This window comes from Heterodontus francisci, chromosome 43, assembly GCF_036365525.1.
Source record: "Heterodontus francisci isolate sHetFra1 chromosome 43, sHetFra1.hap1, whole genome shotgun sequence".
NCBI classification, from domain to species: Eukaryota; Metazoa; Chordata; class Chondrichthyes; order Heterodontiformes; family Heterodontidae; genus Heterodontus; species Heterodontus francisci.
Genome location: NC_090413.1, coordinates 8,891,311 through 8,910,700, shown reverse-complemented (window position 1 = coordinate 8,910,700; position 19,390 = coordinate 8,891,311).

The window sequence follows — 19,390 nt, the reverse complement described above, 5'->3', positions numbered from 1 at the left end:
GGATATTGTCTCCACTCTCTGCACATGAGGAGTTTGTCTCCACTCCCTGTACATGAGGAGATTGTTTCCACTCTCTGTACATGGGGAGATTGTCTCCACTCTGTGCACATGAGGAGATTGTCTCCACTCCCTGTACATGAGGTGATTGTCTCCCATCTGTGCACATGAGGAGATTGTCTCCACTCCCTGTACATGAGGAGATTGTCTCCACTCTCTGCACATGAGGACATTGTCACCACTCCCTGTACATGAGGAGATTGTCTCCACTCTCTGCACATGAGGAGATTGTCTCCACTCCCTGCATATGAGGAGACTGTCTCCACTCTCTGCACATAAGGACATTGTCACCACACCCTGTACATGAGGAGATTGTCTCCACTCTCTGCACATGAGGAGATTTTCTCCACTCCCTGTACATGAGGAGATTGTCTCCACTCCCTGTACATGAGGAGATTGTTTCCACTCTCTGTACATGGGGAGATTGTCTCCAATCTCTGCACACGAGGAGATTGTCTCCACTCCCTGTACATGAGGAGATTGTCTCCACTCTCTGCACATGAGGAGATTGTCTCCAGTCCCTGTACATGAGGAGATTGTCTCCACTCCCTGTACATGAGGAGATTGTTTCCACTCTGTGCACATGAGGAGATTGTCTCCACTCCCTGTACATGAGGAGATTGTCTCCCATCTCTGCACATGAGGAGATTGTGTACACTCTCTGTACATGAGCAGATTGTCCCCACTCTCTGTACATGAGCAGATTGTCCCCACTCTCTGCACATGAGGAGATTGTCTCCACTCTCTGCACCTGAGGAGATTGTCTCCACTCTCTGCACATGAGGAGATTGTCTCCACTCCCTGTACATGAGGAGATTGTCTCCACCCCCTGTACATGAGGAGATTGTCTCCACTCTCTGCACATGAGGAGATTGTCTCCACTCCCTGTACATGAGGAGATTGTCTCCACTCTCTGCACATGAGGAGATTGTCTCCACTCCCTGTACATGAGGAGATTGTCTCCACTCCCTGTACATGAGGAGATTGTCTCCACTTCCTGTACATGAGGAGATTGTCTACACTCTCTGTACATGAGGAGATTGTCTCCACTCTCTGCACATGAGGAGATTGTCTCCACTCCCTGTACATGAGGAGATTGTCTCCACTCTCTGCACATGAGGAGATTGTCTCCACTCCCTGTACATGAGGAGATTGTCTCCACTCCCTGTACATGAGGAGATTGTCTCCAGTTCCTGGACATGAGGAGATTGTCTGCACTCTCTGTACATGAGGAGATTGTCTCCACTCTCTGCACATGAGGAGATTGTCTCCACTCCCTGTACATGAGGAGATTGTCTCCACTCTCTGCACATGAGGAGATTGTCTCCACTCCCTGTACATGAGGAGATTGTCTCCACTCCCTGTACATGAGGAGATTGTCTCCACTTCCTGTACATGAGGAGATTGTCTGCACTCTCTGTACATGAGGAGATTGTCTCCACTCTCTGCACATGAGGAGATTGTCTAAACTCTCTGCACATGAGGAGATTGTCTCCACTCTCTGCACATGAGGAGATTGGCTCCACTCCATGTACATGAGGAGATTGTCTCCACTCTCTGCACATGAGGAGATTGTCTACACTCTCTGCACATGAGGAGATTGTCTCCACTCCCTGTACATGAGGAGATTGTCTCCACTCTTTGCACATGAGGAGATTGTCTCCACTCTCTGCACATGAGGAGATTGTCTCCACTCTCTGCAAATGAGGAGATTGTCTCCACTCTCTGCACATGAGGAGATTGTCTCCACTCTCTGCACATGAGGAGATTGTCTCCACTCTCTGCACATGAGGAGATTGTCTCCACTCTCTGCACATGAGGAGCTTGACTCCACTCTCTGCACATGAGGAGATTGTCTCCACTCTCTGCGCATGAGGAGATTGTCTCCACTCTCTGCACATGAGGAGATTGTCTCCACTCTCTGCACATGAGGAGATTGTCTCCACTCTCTGCACATGAGGAGATTGTCTCCACTCTCTGCACATGAGGAGATTGTCTCCACTCTCTGAACATGAGGAGATTGTCTCCAATCTCTGCACATGAGGAGATTGTCTCCACTCTCTGCACATGAGGAGATTGTCTCCACTCTCTGCAGATCAGGAGATTGTCTCCAATCTCTGCACATGAGGAGATTGTCTCCACTCTCTGCACATGAGGAGATTGTCTCCACTCTCTGCACATGAGGAGATTGTCTCCACTCCCTGCATATGAGGAGACTGTCTCCACTCTCTGCACATAAGGACATTGTCACCACACCCTGTACATGAGGAGATTGTCTCCACTCTCTGCACATGAGGAGATTTTCTCCACTCCCTGTACATGAGGAGATTGTCTCCACTCCCTGTACATGAGGAGATTGTTTCCACTCTCTGTACATGGGGAGATTGTCTCCAATCTCTGCACACGAGGAGATTGTCTCCACTCCCTGTACATGAGGAGATTGTCTCCACTCTCTGCACATGAGGAGATTGTCTCCAGTCCCTGTACATGAGGAGATTGTCTCCACTCCCTGTACATGAGGAGATTGTTTCCACTCTGTGCACATGAGGAGATTGTCTCCACTCCCTGTACATGAGGAGATTGTCTCCCATCTCTGCACATGAGGAGATTGTGTACACTCTCTGTACATGAGCAGATTGTCCCCACTCTCTGTACATGAGCAGATTGTCCCCACTCTCTGCACATGAGGAGATTGTCTCCACTCTCTGCACCTGAGGAGATTGTCTCCACTCTCTGCACATGAGGAGATTGTCTCCACTCCCTGTACATGAGGAGATTGTCTCCACCCCCTGTACATGAGGAGATTGTCTCCACTCTCTGCACATGAGGAGATTGTCTCCACTCCCTGTACATGAGGAGATTGTCTCCACTCTCTGCACATGAGGAGATTGTCTCCACTCCCTGTACATGAGGAGATTGTCTCCACTCCCTGTACATGAGGAGATTGTCTCCACTTCCTGTACATGAGGAGATTGTCTACACTCTCTGTACATGAGGAGATTGTCTCCACTCTCTGCACATGAGGAGATTGTCTCCACTCCCTGTACATGAGGAGATTGTCTCCACTCTCTGCACATGAGGAGATTGTCTCCACTCCCTGTACATGAGGAGATTGTCTCCACTCCCTGTACATGAGGAGATTGTCTCCAGTTCCTGGACATGAGGAGATTGTCTGCACTCTCTGTACATGAGGAGATTGTCTCCACTCTCTGCACATGAGGAGATTGTCTCCACTCCCTGTACATGAGGAGATTGTCTCCACTCTCTGCACATGAGGAGATTGTCTCCACTCCCTGTACATGAGGAGATTGTCTCCACTCCCTGTACATGAGGAGATTGTCTCCACTTCCTGTACATGAGGAGATTGTCTGCACTCTCTGTACATGAGGAGATTGTCTCCACTCTCTGCACATGAGGAGATTGTCTAAACTCTCTGCACATGAGGAGATTGTCTCCACTCTCTGCACATGAGGAGATTGGCTCCACTCCATGTACATGAGGAGATTGTCTCCACTCTCTGCACATGAGGAGATTGTCTACACTCTCTGCACATGAGGAGATTGTCTCCACTCCCTGTACATGAGGAGATTGTCTCCACTCTTTGCACATGAGGAGATTGTCTCCACTCTCTGCACATGAGGAGATTGTCTCCACTCTCTGCAAATGAGGAGATTGTCTCCACTCTCTGCACATGAGGAGATTGTCTCCACTCTCTGCACATGAGGAGATTGTCTCCACTCTCTGCACATGAGGAGATTGTCTCCACTCTCTGCACATGAGGAGCTTGACTCCACTCTCTGCACATGAGGAGATTGTCTCCACTCTCTGCGCATGAGGAGATTGTCTCCACTCTCTGCACATGAGGAGATTGTCTCCACTCTCTGCACATGAGGAGATTGTCTCCACTCTCTGCACATGAGGAGATTGTCTCCACTCTCTGCACATGAGGAGATTGTCTCCACTCTCTGAACATGAGGAGATTGTCTCCAATCTCTGCACATGAGGAGATTGTCTCCACTCTCTGCACATGAGGAGATTGTCTCCACTCTCTGCAGATCAGGAGATTGTCTCCAATCTCTGCACATGAGGAGATTGTCTCCACTCTCTGCACATGAGGAGATTGTCTCCACTCTCTGCACATGAGGACATTGTCTCCACTCTCTGCACATGAGGAGATTGTCTCCAGTCCCTGTACATGAGGAGATTGTCTCCACTCCCTGTACATGAGGAGATTGTTTCCACTCTGTGCACATGAGGAGATTGTCTCCACTCCCTGTACATGAGGAGATTGTCTCCCATCTCTGCACATGAGGAGATTGTGTACACTCTCTGTACATGAGCAGATTGTCCCCACTCTCTGTACATGAGCAGATTGTCCCCACTCTCTGCACATGAGGAGATTGTCTCCACTCTCTGCACCTGAGGAGATTGTCTCCACTCTCTGCACATGAGGAGATTGTCTCCACTCCCTGTACATGAGGAGATTGTCTCCACCCCCTGTACATGAGGAGATTGTCTCCACTCTCTGCACATGAGGAGATTGTCTCCACTCCCTGTACATGAGGAGATTGTCTCCACTCTCTGCACATGAGGAGATTGTCTCCACTCCCTGTACATGAGGAGATTGTCTCCACTCCCTGTACATGAGGAGATTGTCTCCACTTCCTGTACATGAGGAGATTGTCTACACTCTCTGTACATGAGGAGATTGTCTCCACTCTCTGCACATGAGGAGATTGTCTCCACTCCCTGTACATGAGGAGATTGTCTCCACTCTCTGCACATGAGGAGATTGTCTCCACTCCCTGTACATGAGGAGATTGTCTCCACTCCCTGTACATGAGGAGATTGTCTCCAGTTCCTGGACATGAGGAGATTGTCTGCACTCTCTGTACATGAGGAGATTGTCTCCACTCTCTGCACATGAGGAGATTGTCTCCACTCCCTGTACATGAGGAGATTGTCTCCACTCTCTGCACATGAGGAGATTGTCTCCACTCCCTGTACATGAGGAGATTGTCTCCACTCCCTGTACATGAGGAGATTGTCTCCACTTCCTGTACATGAGGAGATTGTCTGCACTCTCTGTACATGAGGAGATTGTCTCCACTCTCTGCACATGAGGAGATTGTCTAAACTCTCTGCACATGAGGAGATTGTCTCCACTCTCTGCACATGAGGAGATTGGCTCCACTCCATGTACATGAGGAGATTGTCTCCACTCTCTGCACATGAGGAGATTGTCTACACTCTCTGCACATGAGGAGATTGTCTCCACTCCCTGTACATGAGGAGATTGTCTCCACTCTTTGCACATGAGGAGATTGTCTCCACTCTCTGCACATGAGGAGATTGTCTCCACTCTCTGCAAATGAGGAGATTGTCTCCACTCTCTGCACATGAGGAGATTGTCTCCACTCTCTGCACATGAGGAGATTGTCTCCACTCTCTGCACATGAGGAGATTGTCTCCACTCTCTGCACATGAGGAGCTTGACTCCACTCTCTGCACATGAGGAGATTGTCTCCACTCTCTGCGCATGAGGAGATTGTCTCCACTCTCTGCACATGAGGAGATTGTCTCCACTCTCTGCACATGAGGAGATTGTCTCCACTCTCTGCACATGAGGAGATTGTCTCCACTCTCTGCACATGAGGAGATTGTCTCCACTCTCTGAACATGAGGAGATTGTCTCCAATCTCTGCACATGAGGAGATTGTCTCCACTCTCTGCACATGAGGAGATTGTCTCCACTCTCTGCAGATCAGGAGATTGTCTCCAATCTCTGCACATGAGGAGATTGTCTCCACTCTCTGCACATGAGGAGATTGTCTCCACTCTCTGCACATGAGGACATTGTCTCCACTCTCTGCACATGAGGAGATTGTCTCCACTCCCTGCACATGAGGAGATTGTCTCCACTCTCTGCACATGAGGACATTGTCTCCACTCCCTGTACATGAGGAGATTGTCTCCACTCCCTGTACATGAGGAGATTGTTTCCACTCTGTGCACATGAGGAGATTGTCTCCAGTCCCTGTGCATGAGGAGATTGTCTCCCATCTCTGCACATGAGGAGATTGTCTCCACTTCCTGTACATGAGGAGATTGTCTCCACTCTCTGTACATGAGCAGATTGTCCCCACTCTCTGCACCTGAGGACATTGTCACCACTCCCTGTACATGAGGTGATTGTCTCCACTCTCTGTACATGGGGAGATTGTCTCCACTCTGTGCACATGAGGAGATTGTCTCCACTCCCTGTACATGAGGAGATTGTCTCCACTCTCTGCACATGAGGAGATTGTGGCCACTCCTGTACATGAGCAGATTGTCTCCACTCCCTGTACATGAGGAGATTGTTTCCACTCTCTGTCCATGGGGAGATTGTCTCCACTCTGTGCACATGAGGAGATTGTCTCCACTCCCTGTACATGAGGTGATTGTCTCCCATCTGTGCACATGAGGAGATTGTCTCCACTCCCTGTACATGAGGAGATTGTCTCCACTCTCTGCACATGAGGACATTGTCACCACTCCCTGTACATGAGGAGATTGTCTCCACTCTCTGCACATGAGGAGATTGTCTCCACTCCCTGCATATGAGGAGACTGTCTCCACTCTCTGCACATAAGGACATTGTCACCACACCCTGTACATGAGGAGATTGTCTCCACTCTCTGCACATGAGGAGATTTTCTCCACTCCCTGTACATGAGGAGATTGTCTCCACTCCCTGTACATGAGGAGATTGTTTCCACTCTCTGTACATGGGGAGATTGTCTCCAATCTCTGCACACGAGGAGATTGTCTCCACTCCCTGTACATGAGGAGATTGTCTCCACTCTCTGCACATGAGGACATTGTCTCCACTCCCTGTACATGAGGAGATTGTCTCCACTCCCTGTACATGAGGAGATTGTTTCCACTCTGTGCACATGAGGAGATTGTCTGCACTCCCTGTACATGAGGAGATTGTCTCCCATCTCTGCACATGAGGAGATTGTCTCCACCACCTGTACATGAGGAGATTGTCTACACTCTCTGTACATGAGCAGATTGTCCCCACTCTCTGTACATGAGCAGATTGTCCCCACTCTCTGCACATGAGGAGATTGTCTCCACTCCCTGTACATGAGGTGATTGTCTCCACTCTCTGCACATGAGGACATTGTCACCACTCCCTGTACATGAGGAGATTGTCTCCACTCTCTGTACATGGGGAGATTGTCTCCACTCTGTGCACATGAGGAGATTGTCTCCACTCCCTGTACATGAGGAGATTTTCTCCACTCTCTGCACATGAGGAGATTGTCGCCACTCCCTGTACATGAGGAGTTTGTCTCCACTCCCTGTACATGGGGAGATTGTCTCCACTCTGTGCACATGAGGAGATTGTCTCCTCTCCCTGTACATGTGGTGATTGTCTCCCATCTCTGCACATGAGGAGATTGTCTCCACTCCCTGTACATGAGGAGATTGTCTCCACACTCTGCACATGAGGACATTGTCACCACTCCCTGTACATGAGGAGATTGTCTCCACTCTCTGCACATGAGGAGATTGTCTCCAATCCCTGCATATGAGGAGACTGTCTCCACTCTCTGCACATAAGGACATTGTCACCACTCCCTGTACATGAGGAGATTGTCTCCACTTTCTGCACATGAGGAGATTGTCTCCACTACCTGTACATAAGGAGATTGTCGCCACTCCCTGTGCATGAGGAGATTGTCTCCACTCCCTGCACATGAGGAGATTGTCTCCACTCTCTGCACATGAGGAGATTGTCTCCACTCTGTGCACATGAGGAGATTGTCTCCACTCCCTGTACATGTGGTGATTGTCTCCCATCTCTGCACATGAGGAGATTGTCTCCACTCCCTGTACATGAGGAGATTGTCTTCACACTCTGCACATGAGGACATTGTCACCACTCCCTGTACATGAGGAGATTGTCTCCACTCTCTGCACATGAGGAGATTTTCTCCAATCTCTGCACATGAGGAGATTGTCTCCACTCTCTGCACATGAGGAGATTGTCTCCACTCTCTGCACATGAGGACATTGTCTCCACTCTCTGCACATGAGGAGATTGTCTCCACTCTCTGCACATGAGGAGATTGTCTCCACTCTCGGCACATGAGGAGATTGTCTCCACTCTCTGCACATGAGGAGATTTTCTCCACTCCCTGTACATGAGGAGATTGTCTCCACTCCCTGTACATGAGGAGATTGTTTCCACTCTCTGTACATGTGGAGATTGTCTCCAATCTCTGCACATGAGGAGATTGTCTCCACTCCCTGTACATGAGGAGATTGTCTCCACTCTCTGCACATGAGGACTTTGTCTCCACTCCCTGGACATGAGGAGATTGTCTCCACTCCCTGTACATGAGGAGATTGTTTCCACTCTGTGCACATGAGGAGATTGTCTCCACTCCCTGTACATGAGGAGATTGTCTCCCATCTCTGCACATGAGGTGATTGTCTCCACCTCCTGTACATGAGGAGATTGTCTACACTCTCTGTACATGAGCAGATTGTCCCCACTCTCTGTACATGAGCAGATTGTCCCCACTCTCTGCACATGAGGAGATTGTCTCTACTCTCTGCACATGAGGAGATTGTCTCCACTCTCTGCACATGAGGAGATTGTCTCCACTCTCTGCACATGAGGAGATTGTCTCCACTCCCTGTACATGTGGAGATTGTCTCCACTCTCTGCACATGAGGAGATTGTCTCCACTCCCTGTACATGAGGAGATTGTCTCCACTCCCTGTACATGAGGAGATTGTCTTGACTTCCTGTACATGAGGAGATTGTCTGCACTCTCTGTACATGAGGAGATTGTCTCCACTCTCTGCACATGAGGAGATTGTCTCCACTCTCTGCACATGAGGAGATTGTCTCCATTCTCTGCACATGAGGAGATTGTCTCCACTCTCTGCACATGAGGAGATTGTCTCCACTCTCTGCACATGAGGAGATTGTCTCCACTCCCTGTACATGAGGAGATTGTCTCCACTCCCTATACATGAGGAGATTGTCTACACTCTCTGCACATGAGGAGATTGTCTCCACTCCCTGTACATGAGGAGATTATCTCCACTCCCTGCACATGAGGAGATTGTCTCCACTCTGCACATGAGGAGATTGTCTCCACTCTCTGCACATGAGGACATTGTCTCCACTCTCTGCACATGAGGAGATTGTCTCCACTCTCTGCACATGAGGAGATTGTCTCCACTCTCGGCACATGAGGAGATTGTCTCCACTCTCTGCACATGAGGAGATTTTCTCCACTCCCTGTACATGAGGAGATTGTCTCCACTCCCTGTACATGAGGAGATTGTTTCCACTCTCTGTACATGTGGAGATTGTCTCCAATCTCTGCACATGAGGAGATTGTCTCCACTCCCTGTACATGAGGAGATTGTCTCCACTCTCTGCACATGAGGACATTGTCTCCACTCCCTGGACATGAGGAGATTGTCTCCACTCCCTGTACATGAGGAGATTGTTTCCACTCTGTGCACATGAGGAGATTGTCTCCACTCCCTGTACATGAGGAGATTGTCTCCCATCTCTGCACATGAGGTGATTGTCTCCACCTCCTGTACATGAGGAGATTGTCTACACTCTCTGTACATGAGCAGATTGTCCCCACTCTCTGTACATGAGCAGATTGTCCCCACTCTCTGCACATGAGGAGATTGTCTCCACTCTCTGCACATGAGGAGATTGTCTCCACTCTCTGCACATGAGGAGATTGTCTCCACTCCCTGTACATGAGGAGATTGTCTCCACTCCCTGTACATGAGGAGATTGTCTCCACTCTCTGCACATGAGGAGATTGTCTCCACTCCCTGTACATGAGGAGATTGTCTCCACTCTCTGCACATGAGGAGATTGTCTCCACTCCCTGTACATGAGGAGATTGTCTCCACTCCCTGTACATGAGGAGATTGTCTTGACTTCCTGTACATGAGGAGATTGTCTGCACTCTCTGTACATGAGGAGATTGTCTCCACTCTCTGCACATGAGGAGATTGTCTCCACTCCCTGTACATGAGGAGATTGTCTCCACTCTCTGCACATGAGGAGATTGTCTCCACTCCCTGTACATGAGGAGATTGTCTCCACTCCCTGTACATGAGGAGATTGTCTCCACTTCCTGTACATGAGGAGATTGTCTGCACTCTCTGTACATGAGGAGATTGTCTCCACTCTCTGCACATGAGGAGATTGTCTAAACTCTCTGCACATGAGGAGATTGTCTCCACTCTCTGCACATGAGGAGATTGGCTCCACTCCATGTACATGAGGAGATTGTCTCCACTCTCTGCACATGAGGAGATTGTCTACACTCTCTGCACATGAGGAGATTGTCTCCACTCCCTGTACATGAGGAGATTGTCTCCACTCTTTGCACATGAGGAGATTGTCTCCACTCTCTGCACATGAGGAGATTGTCTCCACTCTCTGCAAATGAGGAGATTGTCTCCACTCTCTGCACATGAGGAGATTGTCTCCACTCTCTGCACATGAGGAGATTGTCTCCACTCTCTGCACATGAGGAGATTGTCTCCAGTCTCTGCACATGAGGAGCTTGACTCCACTCTCTGCACATGAGGAGATTGTCTCCACTCTCTGCGCATGAGGAGATTGTCTCCACTCTCTGCACATGAGGAGATTGTCTCCACTCTCTGCACATGAGGAGATTGTCTCCACTCTCTGCACATGAGGAGATTGTCTCCACTCTCTGCACATGAGGAGATTGTCTCCACTCTCTGAACATGAGGAGATTGTCTCCAATCTCTGCACATGAGGAGATTGTCTCCACTCTCTGCACATGAGGAGATTGTCTCCACTCTCTGCAGATCAGGAGATTGTCTCCAATCTCTGCACATGAGGAGATTGTCTCCACTCTCTGCACATGAGGAGATTGTCTCCACTCTCTGCACATGAGGACATTGTCTCCACTCTCTGCACATGAGGAGATTGTCTCCACTCCCTGCACATGAGGAGATTGTCTCCACTCTCTGCACATGAGGACATTGTCTCCACTCCCTGTACATGAGGAGATTGTCTCCACTCCCTGTACATGAGGAGATTGTTTCCACTCTGTGCACATGAGGAGATTGTCTCCAGTCCCTGTGCATGAGGAGATTGTCTCCCATCTCTGCACATGAGGAGATTGTCTCCACTTCCTGTACATGAGGAGATTGTCTCCACTCTCTGTACATGAGCAGATTGTCCCCACTCTCTGCACATGAGGACATTGTCACCACTCCCTGTACATGAGGTGATTGTCTCCACTCTCTGTACATGGGGAGATTGTCTCCACTCTGTGCACATGAGGAGATTGTCTCCACTCCCTGTACATGAGGAGATTGTCTCCACTCTCTGCACATGAGGAGATTGTGGCCACTCCTGTACATGAGCAGATTGTCTCCACTCCCTGTACATGAGGAGATTGTTTCCACTCTCTGTCCATGGGGAGATTGTCTCCACTCTGTGCACATGAGGAGATTGTCTCCACTCCCTGTACATGAGGTGATTGTCTCCCATCTGTGCACATGAGGAGATTGTCTCCACTCCCTGTACATGAGGAGATTGTCTCCACTCTCTGCACATGAGGACATTGTCACCACTCCCTGTACATGAGGAGATTGTCTCCACTCTCTGCACATGAGGAGATTGTCTCCACTCCCTGCATATGAGGAGACTGTCTCCACTCTCTGCACATAAGGACATTGTCACCACACCCTGTACATGAGGAGATTGTCTCCACTCTCTGCACATGAGGAGATTTTCTCCACTCCCTGTACATGAGGAGATTGTCTCCACTCCCTGTACATGAGGAGATTGTTTCCACTCTCTGTACATGGGGAGATTGTCTCCAATCTCTGCACACGAGGAGATTGTCTCCACTCCCTGTACATGAGGAGATTGTCTCCACTCTCTGCACATGAGGACATTGTCTCCACTCCCTGTACATGAGGAGATTGTCTCCACTCCCTGTACATGAGGAGATTGTTTCCACTCTGTGCACATGAGGAGATTGTCTGCACTCCCTGTACATGAGGAGATTGTCTCCCATCTCTGCACATGAGGAGATTGTCTCCACCACCTGTACATGAGGAGATTGTCTACACTCTCTGTACATGAGCAGATTGTCCCCACTCTCTGTACATGAGCAGATTGTCCCCACTCTCTGCACATGAGGAGATTGTCTCCACTCCCTGTACATGAGGTGATTGTCTCCACTCTCTGCACATGAGGACATTGTCACCACTCCCTGTACATGAGGAGATTGTCTCCACTCTCTGTACATGGGGAGATTGTCTCCACTCTGTGCACATGAGGAGATTGTCTCCACTCCCTGTACATGAGGAGATTTTCTCCACTCTCTGCACATGAGGAGATTGTCGCCACTCCCTGTACATGAGGAGTTTGTCTCCACTCCCTGTACATGGGGAGATTGTCTCCACTCTGTGCACATGAGGAGATTGTCTCCTCTCCCTGTACATGTGGTGATTGTCTCCCATCTCTGCACATGAGGAGATTGTCTCCACTCCCTGTACATGAGGAGATTGTCTCCACACTCTGCACATGAGGACATTGTCACCACTCCCTGTACATGAGGAGATTGTCTCCACTCTCTGCACATGAGGAGATTGTCTCCAATCCCTGCATATGAGGAGACTGTCTCCACTCTCTGCACATAAGGACATTGTCACCACTCCCTGTACATGAGGAGATTGTCTCCACTTTCTGCACATGAGGAGATTGTCTCCACTACCTGTACATAAGGAGATTGTCGCCACTCCCTGTGCATGAGGAGATTGTCTCCACTCCCTGCACATGAGGAGATTGTCTCCACTCTCTGCACATGAGGAGATTGTCTCCACTCTGTGCACATGAGGAGATTGTCTCCACTCCCTGTACATGTGGTGATTGTCTCCCATCTCTGCACATGAGGAGATTGTCTCCACTCCCTGTACATGAGGAGATTGTCTTCACACTCTGCACATGAGGACATTGTCACCACTCCCTGTACATGAGGAGATTGTCTCCACTCTCTGCACATGAGGAGATTTTCTCCAATCTCTGCACATGAGGAGATTGTCTCCACTCTCTGCACATGAGGAGATTGTCTCCACTCTCTGCACATGAGGACATTGTCTCCACTCTCTGCACATGAGGAGATTGTCTCCACTCTCTGCACATGAGGAGATTGTCTCCACTCTCGGCACATGAGGAGATTGTCTCCACTCTCTGCACATGAGGAGATTTTCTCCACTCCCTGTACATGAGGAGATTGTCTCCACTCCCTGTACATGAGGAGATTGTTTCCACTCTCTGTACATGTGGAGATTGTCTCCAATCTCTGCACATGAGGAGATTGTCTCCACTCCCTGTACATGAGGAGATTGTCTCCACTCTCTGCACATGAGGACTTTGTCTCCACTCCCTGGACATGAGGAGATTGTCTCCACTCCCTGTACATGAGGAGATTGTTTCCACTCTGTGCACATGAGGAGATTGTCTCCACTCCCTGTACATGAGGAGATTGTCTCCCATCTCTGCACATGAGGTGATTGTCTCCACCTCCTGTACATGAGGAGATTGTCTACACTCTCTGTACATGAGCAGATTGTCCCCACTCTCTGTACATGAGCAGATTGTCCCCACTCTCTGCACATGAGGAGATTGTCTCTACTCTCTGCACATGAGGAGATTGTCTCCACTCTCTGCACATGAGGAGATTGTCTCCACTCCCTGTACATGAGGAGATTGTCTCCACTCCCTGTACATGAGGAGATTGTCTCCACTCTCTGCACATGAGGAGATTGTCTCCACTCCCTGTACATGAGGAGATTGTCTCCACTCTCTGCACATGAGGAGATTGTCTCCACTCCCTGTACATGAGGAGATTGTCTCCACTCCCTGTACATGAGGAGATTGTCTTGACTTCCTGTACATGAGGAGATTGTCTGCACTCTCTGTACATGAGGAGATTGTCTCCACTCTCTGCACATGAGGAGATTGTCTCCACTCTCTGCACATGAGGAGATTGTCTCCATTCTCTGCACATGAGGAGATTGTCTCCACTCTCTGCACATGAGGAGATTGTCTCCACTCTCTGCACATGAGGAGATTGTCTCCACTCCCTGTACATGAGGAGATTGTCTCCACTCCCTATACATGAGGAGATTGTCTACACTCTCTGCACATGAGGAGATTGTCTCCACTCCCTGTACATGAGGAGATTATCTCCACTCCCTGCACATGAGGAGATTGTCTCCACTCTGCACATGAGGAGATTGTCTCCACTCTCTGCACATGAGGACATTGTCTCCACTCTCTGCACATGAGGAGATTGTCTCCACTCTCTGCACATGAGGAGATTGTCTCCACTCTCGGCACATGAGGAGATTGTCTCCACTCTCTGCACATGAGGAGATTTTCTCCACTCCCTGTACATGAGGAGATTGTCTCCACTCCCTGTACATGAGGAGATTGTTTCCACTCTCTGTACATGTGGAGATTGTCTCCAATCTCTGCACATGAGGAGATTGTCTCCACTCCCTGTACATGAGGAGATTGTCTCCACTCTCTGCACATGAGGACATTGTCTCCACTCCCTGGACATGAGGAGATTGTCTCCACTCCCTGTACATGAGGAGATTGTTTCCACTCTGTGCACATGAGGAGATTGTCTCCACTCCCTGTACATGAGGAGATTGTCTCCCATCTCTGCACATGAGGTGATTGTCTCCACCTCCTGTACATGAGGAGATTGTCTACACTCTCTGTACATGAGCAGATTGTCCCCACTCTCTGTACATGAGCAGATTGTCCCCACTCTCTGCACATGAGGAGATTGTCTCCACTCTCTGCACATGAGGAGATTGTCTCCACTCTCTGCACATGAGGAGATTGTCTCCACTCCCTGTACATGAGGAGATTGTCTCCACTCCCTGTACATGAGGAGATTGTCTCCACTCTCTGCACATGAGGAGATTGTCTCCACTCCCTGTACATGAGGAGATTGTCTCCACTCTCTGCACATGAGGAGATTGTCTCCACTCCCTGTACATGAGGAGATTGTCTCCACTCCCTGTACATGAGGAGATTGTCTTGACTTCCTGTACATGAGGAGATTGTCTGCACTCTCTGTACATGAGGAGATTGTCTCCACTCTCTGCACATGAGGAGATTGTCTCCACTCTCTGCACATGAGGAGATTGTCTCCAATCTCTGCACATGAGGAGATTGTCTCCACTCTCTGCACATGAGGAGATTGTCTCCACTCTCTGTACATGAGGAGATTGTCTCCACTCCCTGTACATGAGGAGATTGTCTCCACTCCCTATACATGAGGAGATTGTCTCCACTCTGTGCACATGAGGAGATTGTCTCCACTCCCTGTACATGTGGTGATTGTCTCCCATCTCTGCACATGAGGAGATTGTCTCCACTCCCTGTACATGAGGAGATTGTCTTCACACTCTGCACATGAGGACATTGTCACCACTCCCTGTACATGAGGAGATTGTCTCCACTCTCTGCACATGAGGAGATTGTCTCCAATCTCTGCACATGAGGAGATTGTCTCCACTCTCTGCACATGAGGAGATTGTCTCCACTCTCTGCACATGAGGACATTGTCTCCACTCTCTGCACATGAGGAGATTGTCTCCACTCTCTGCACATGAGGAGATTGTCTCCACTCTCGGCACATGAGGAGATTGTCTCCACTCTCTGCACATGAGGAGATTTTCTCCACTCCCTGTACATGAGGAGATTGTCTCCACTCCCTGTACATGAGGAGATTGTTTCCACTCTCTGTACATGGGGAGATTGTCTCCAATCTCTGCACACGAGGAGATTGTCTCCACTCCCTGTACATGAGGAGATTGTCTCCACTCTCTGCACATGAGGACATTGTCTCCACTCCCTGTACATGAGGAGATTGTCTCCACTCCCTGTACATGAGGAGATTGTTTCCACTCTGTGCACATGAGGAGATTGTCTGCACTCCCTGTACATGAGGAGATTGTCTCCCATCTCTGCACATGAGGAGATTGTCTCCACCACCTGTACATGAGGAGATTGTCTACACTCTCTGTACATGAGCAGATTGTCCCCACTCTCTGTACATGAGCAGATTGTCCCCACTCTCTGCACATGAGGAGATTGTCTCCACTCCCTGTACATGAGGTGATTGTCTCCACTCTCTGCACATGAGGACATTGTCACCACTCCCTGTACATGAGGAGATTGTCTCCACTCTCTGTACATGGGGAGATTGTCTCCACTCTGTGCACATGAGGAGATTGTCTCCACTCCCTGTACATGAGGAGATTTTCTCCACTCTCTGCACATGAGGAGATTGTCGCCACTCCCTGTACATGAGGAGTTTGTCTCCACTCCCTGTACATGGGGAGATTGTCTCCACTCTGTGCACATGAGGAGATTGTCTCCTCTCCCTGTACATGTGGTGATTGTCTCCCATCTCTGCACATGAGGAGATTGTCTCCACTCCCTGTACATGAGGAGATTGTCTCCACACTCTGCACATGAGGACATTGTCACCACTCCCTGTACATGAGGAGATTGTCTCCACTCTCTGCACATGAGGAGATTGTCTCCAATCCCTGCATATGAGGAGACTGTCTCCACTCTCTGCACATAAGGACATTGTCACCACTCCCTGTACATGAGGAGATTGTCTCCACTTTCTGCACATGAGGAGATTGTCTCCACTACCTGTACATAAGGAGATTGTCGCCACTCCCTGTGCATGAGGAGATTGTCTCCACTCCCTGCACATGAGGAGATTGTCTCCACTCTCTGCACATGAGGAGATTGTCTCCACTCTGTGCACATGAGGAGATTGTCTCCACTCCCTGTACATGTGGTGATTGTCTCCCATCTCTGCACATGAGGAGATTGTCTCCACTCCCTGTACATGAGGAGATTGTCTTCACACTCTGCACATGAGGACATTGTCACCACTCCCTGTACATGAGGAGATTGTCTCCACTCTCTGCACATGAGGAGATTTTCTCCAATCTCTGCACATGAGGAGATTGTCTCCACTCTCTGCACATGAGGAGATTGTCTCCACTCTCTGCACATGAGGACATTGTCTCCACTCTCTGCACATGAGGAGATTGTCTCCACTCTCTGCACATGAGGAGATTGTCTCCACTCTCGGCACATGAGGAGATTGTCTCCACTCTCTGCACATGAGGAGATTTTCTCCACTCCCTGTACATGAGGAGACTGTCTCCACTCCCTGTACATGAGGAGATTGTTTCCACTCTCTGTACATGTGGAGATTGTCTCCAATCTCTGCACATGAGGAGATTGTCTCCACTCCCTGTACATGAGGAGATTGTCTCCACTCTCTGCACATGAGGACTTTGTCTCCACTCCCTGGACATGAGGAGATTGTCTCCACTCCCTGTACATGAGATTGTTTCCACTCTGTGCACATGAGGAGATTGTCTCCACTCCCTGTACATGAGGAGATTGTCTCCCATCTCTGCACATGAGGTGATTGTCTCCACCTCCTGTACATGAGGAGATTGTCTACACTCTCTGTACATGAGCAGATTGTCCCCACTCTCTGTACATGAGCAGATTGTCCCCACTCTCTGCACATGAGGAGATTGTCTCTACTCTCTGCACATGAGGAGATTGTCTCCACTCTCTGCACATGAGGAGATTGTCTCCACTCCCTGTACATGAGGAGATTGTCTCCACTCCCTGTACATGAGGAGATTGTCTCCACTCTCTGCACATGAGGAGATTGTCTCCACTCCCTGTACATGAGGAGATTGTCTCCACTCTCTGCACATGAGGAGATTGTCTCCACTCCCTGTACATGAGGAGATTGTCTCCACTCCCTGTACATGAGGAGATTGTCTTGACTTCCTGTACATGAGGAGATTGTCTGCACTCTCTGTACATGAGGAGATTGTCTCCACTCTCTGCACATGAGGAGATTGTCTCCACTCTCTGCACATGAGGAGATTGTCTCCATTCTCTGCACATGAGGAGATTGTCTCCACTCTCTGCACATGAGGAGATTGTCTCCACTCTCTGCACATGAGGAGATTGTCTCCACTCCCTGTACATGAGGAGATTGTCTCCACTCCCTATACATGAGGAGATTGTCTACACTCTCTGCACATGAGGAGATTGTCTCCACTCCCTGTACATGAGGAGATTATCTCCACTCCCTGCACATGAGGAGATTGTCTCCACTCTGCACATGAGGAGATTGTCTCCACTCTCTGCACATGAGGACATTGTCTCCACTCTCTGCACATGAGGAGATTGTCTCCACTCTCTGCACATGAGGAGATTGTCTCCACTCTCGGCACATGAGGAGATTGTCTCCACTCTCTGCACATGAGGAGATTTTCTCCACTCCCTGTACATGAGGAGATTGTCTCCACTCCCTGTACATGAGGAGATTGTTTCCACTCTCTGTACATGTGGAGATTGTCTCCAATCTCTGCACATGAGGAGATTGTCTCCACTCCCTGTACATGAGGAGATTGTCTCCACTCTCTGCACATGAGGACATTGTCTCCACTCCCTGGACATGAGGAGATTGTCTCCACTCCCTGTACATGAGGAGATTGTTTCCACTCTGTGCACATGAGGAGATTGTCTCCACTCCCTGTACATGAGGAGATTGTCTCCCATCTCTGCACATGAGGTGATTGTCTCCACCTCCTGTACATGAGGAGATTGTCTACACTCTCTGTACATGAGCAGATTGTCCCCACTCTCTGTACATGAGCAGATTGTCCCCACTCTCTGCACATGAGGAGATTGTCTCCACTCTCTGCACATGAGGAGATTGTCTCCACTCTCTGCACATGAGGAGATTGTCTCCACTCCCTGTACATGAGGAGATTGTCTCCACTCCCTGTACATGAGGAGATTGTCTCCACTCTCTGCACATGAGGAGATTGTCTCCACTCCCTGTACATGAGGAGATTGTCTCCACTCTCTGCACATGAGGAGATTGTCTCCACTCCCTGTACATGAGGAGATTGTCTCCACTCCCTGTACATGAGGAGATTGTCTTGACTTCCTGTACATGAGGAGATTGTCTGCACTCTCTGTACATGAGGAGATTGTCTCCACTCTCTGCACATGAGGAGATTGTCTCCACTCTCTGCACATGAGGAGATTGTCTCCAATCTCTGCACATGAGGAGATTGTCTCCACTCTCTGCACATGAGGAGATTGTCTCCACTCTCTGTACATGAGGAGATTGTCTCCACTCCCTGTACA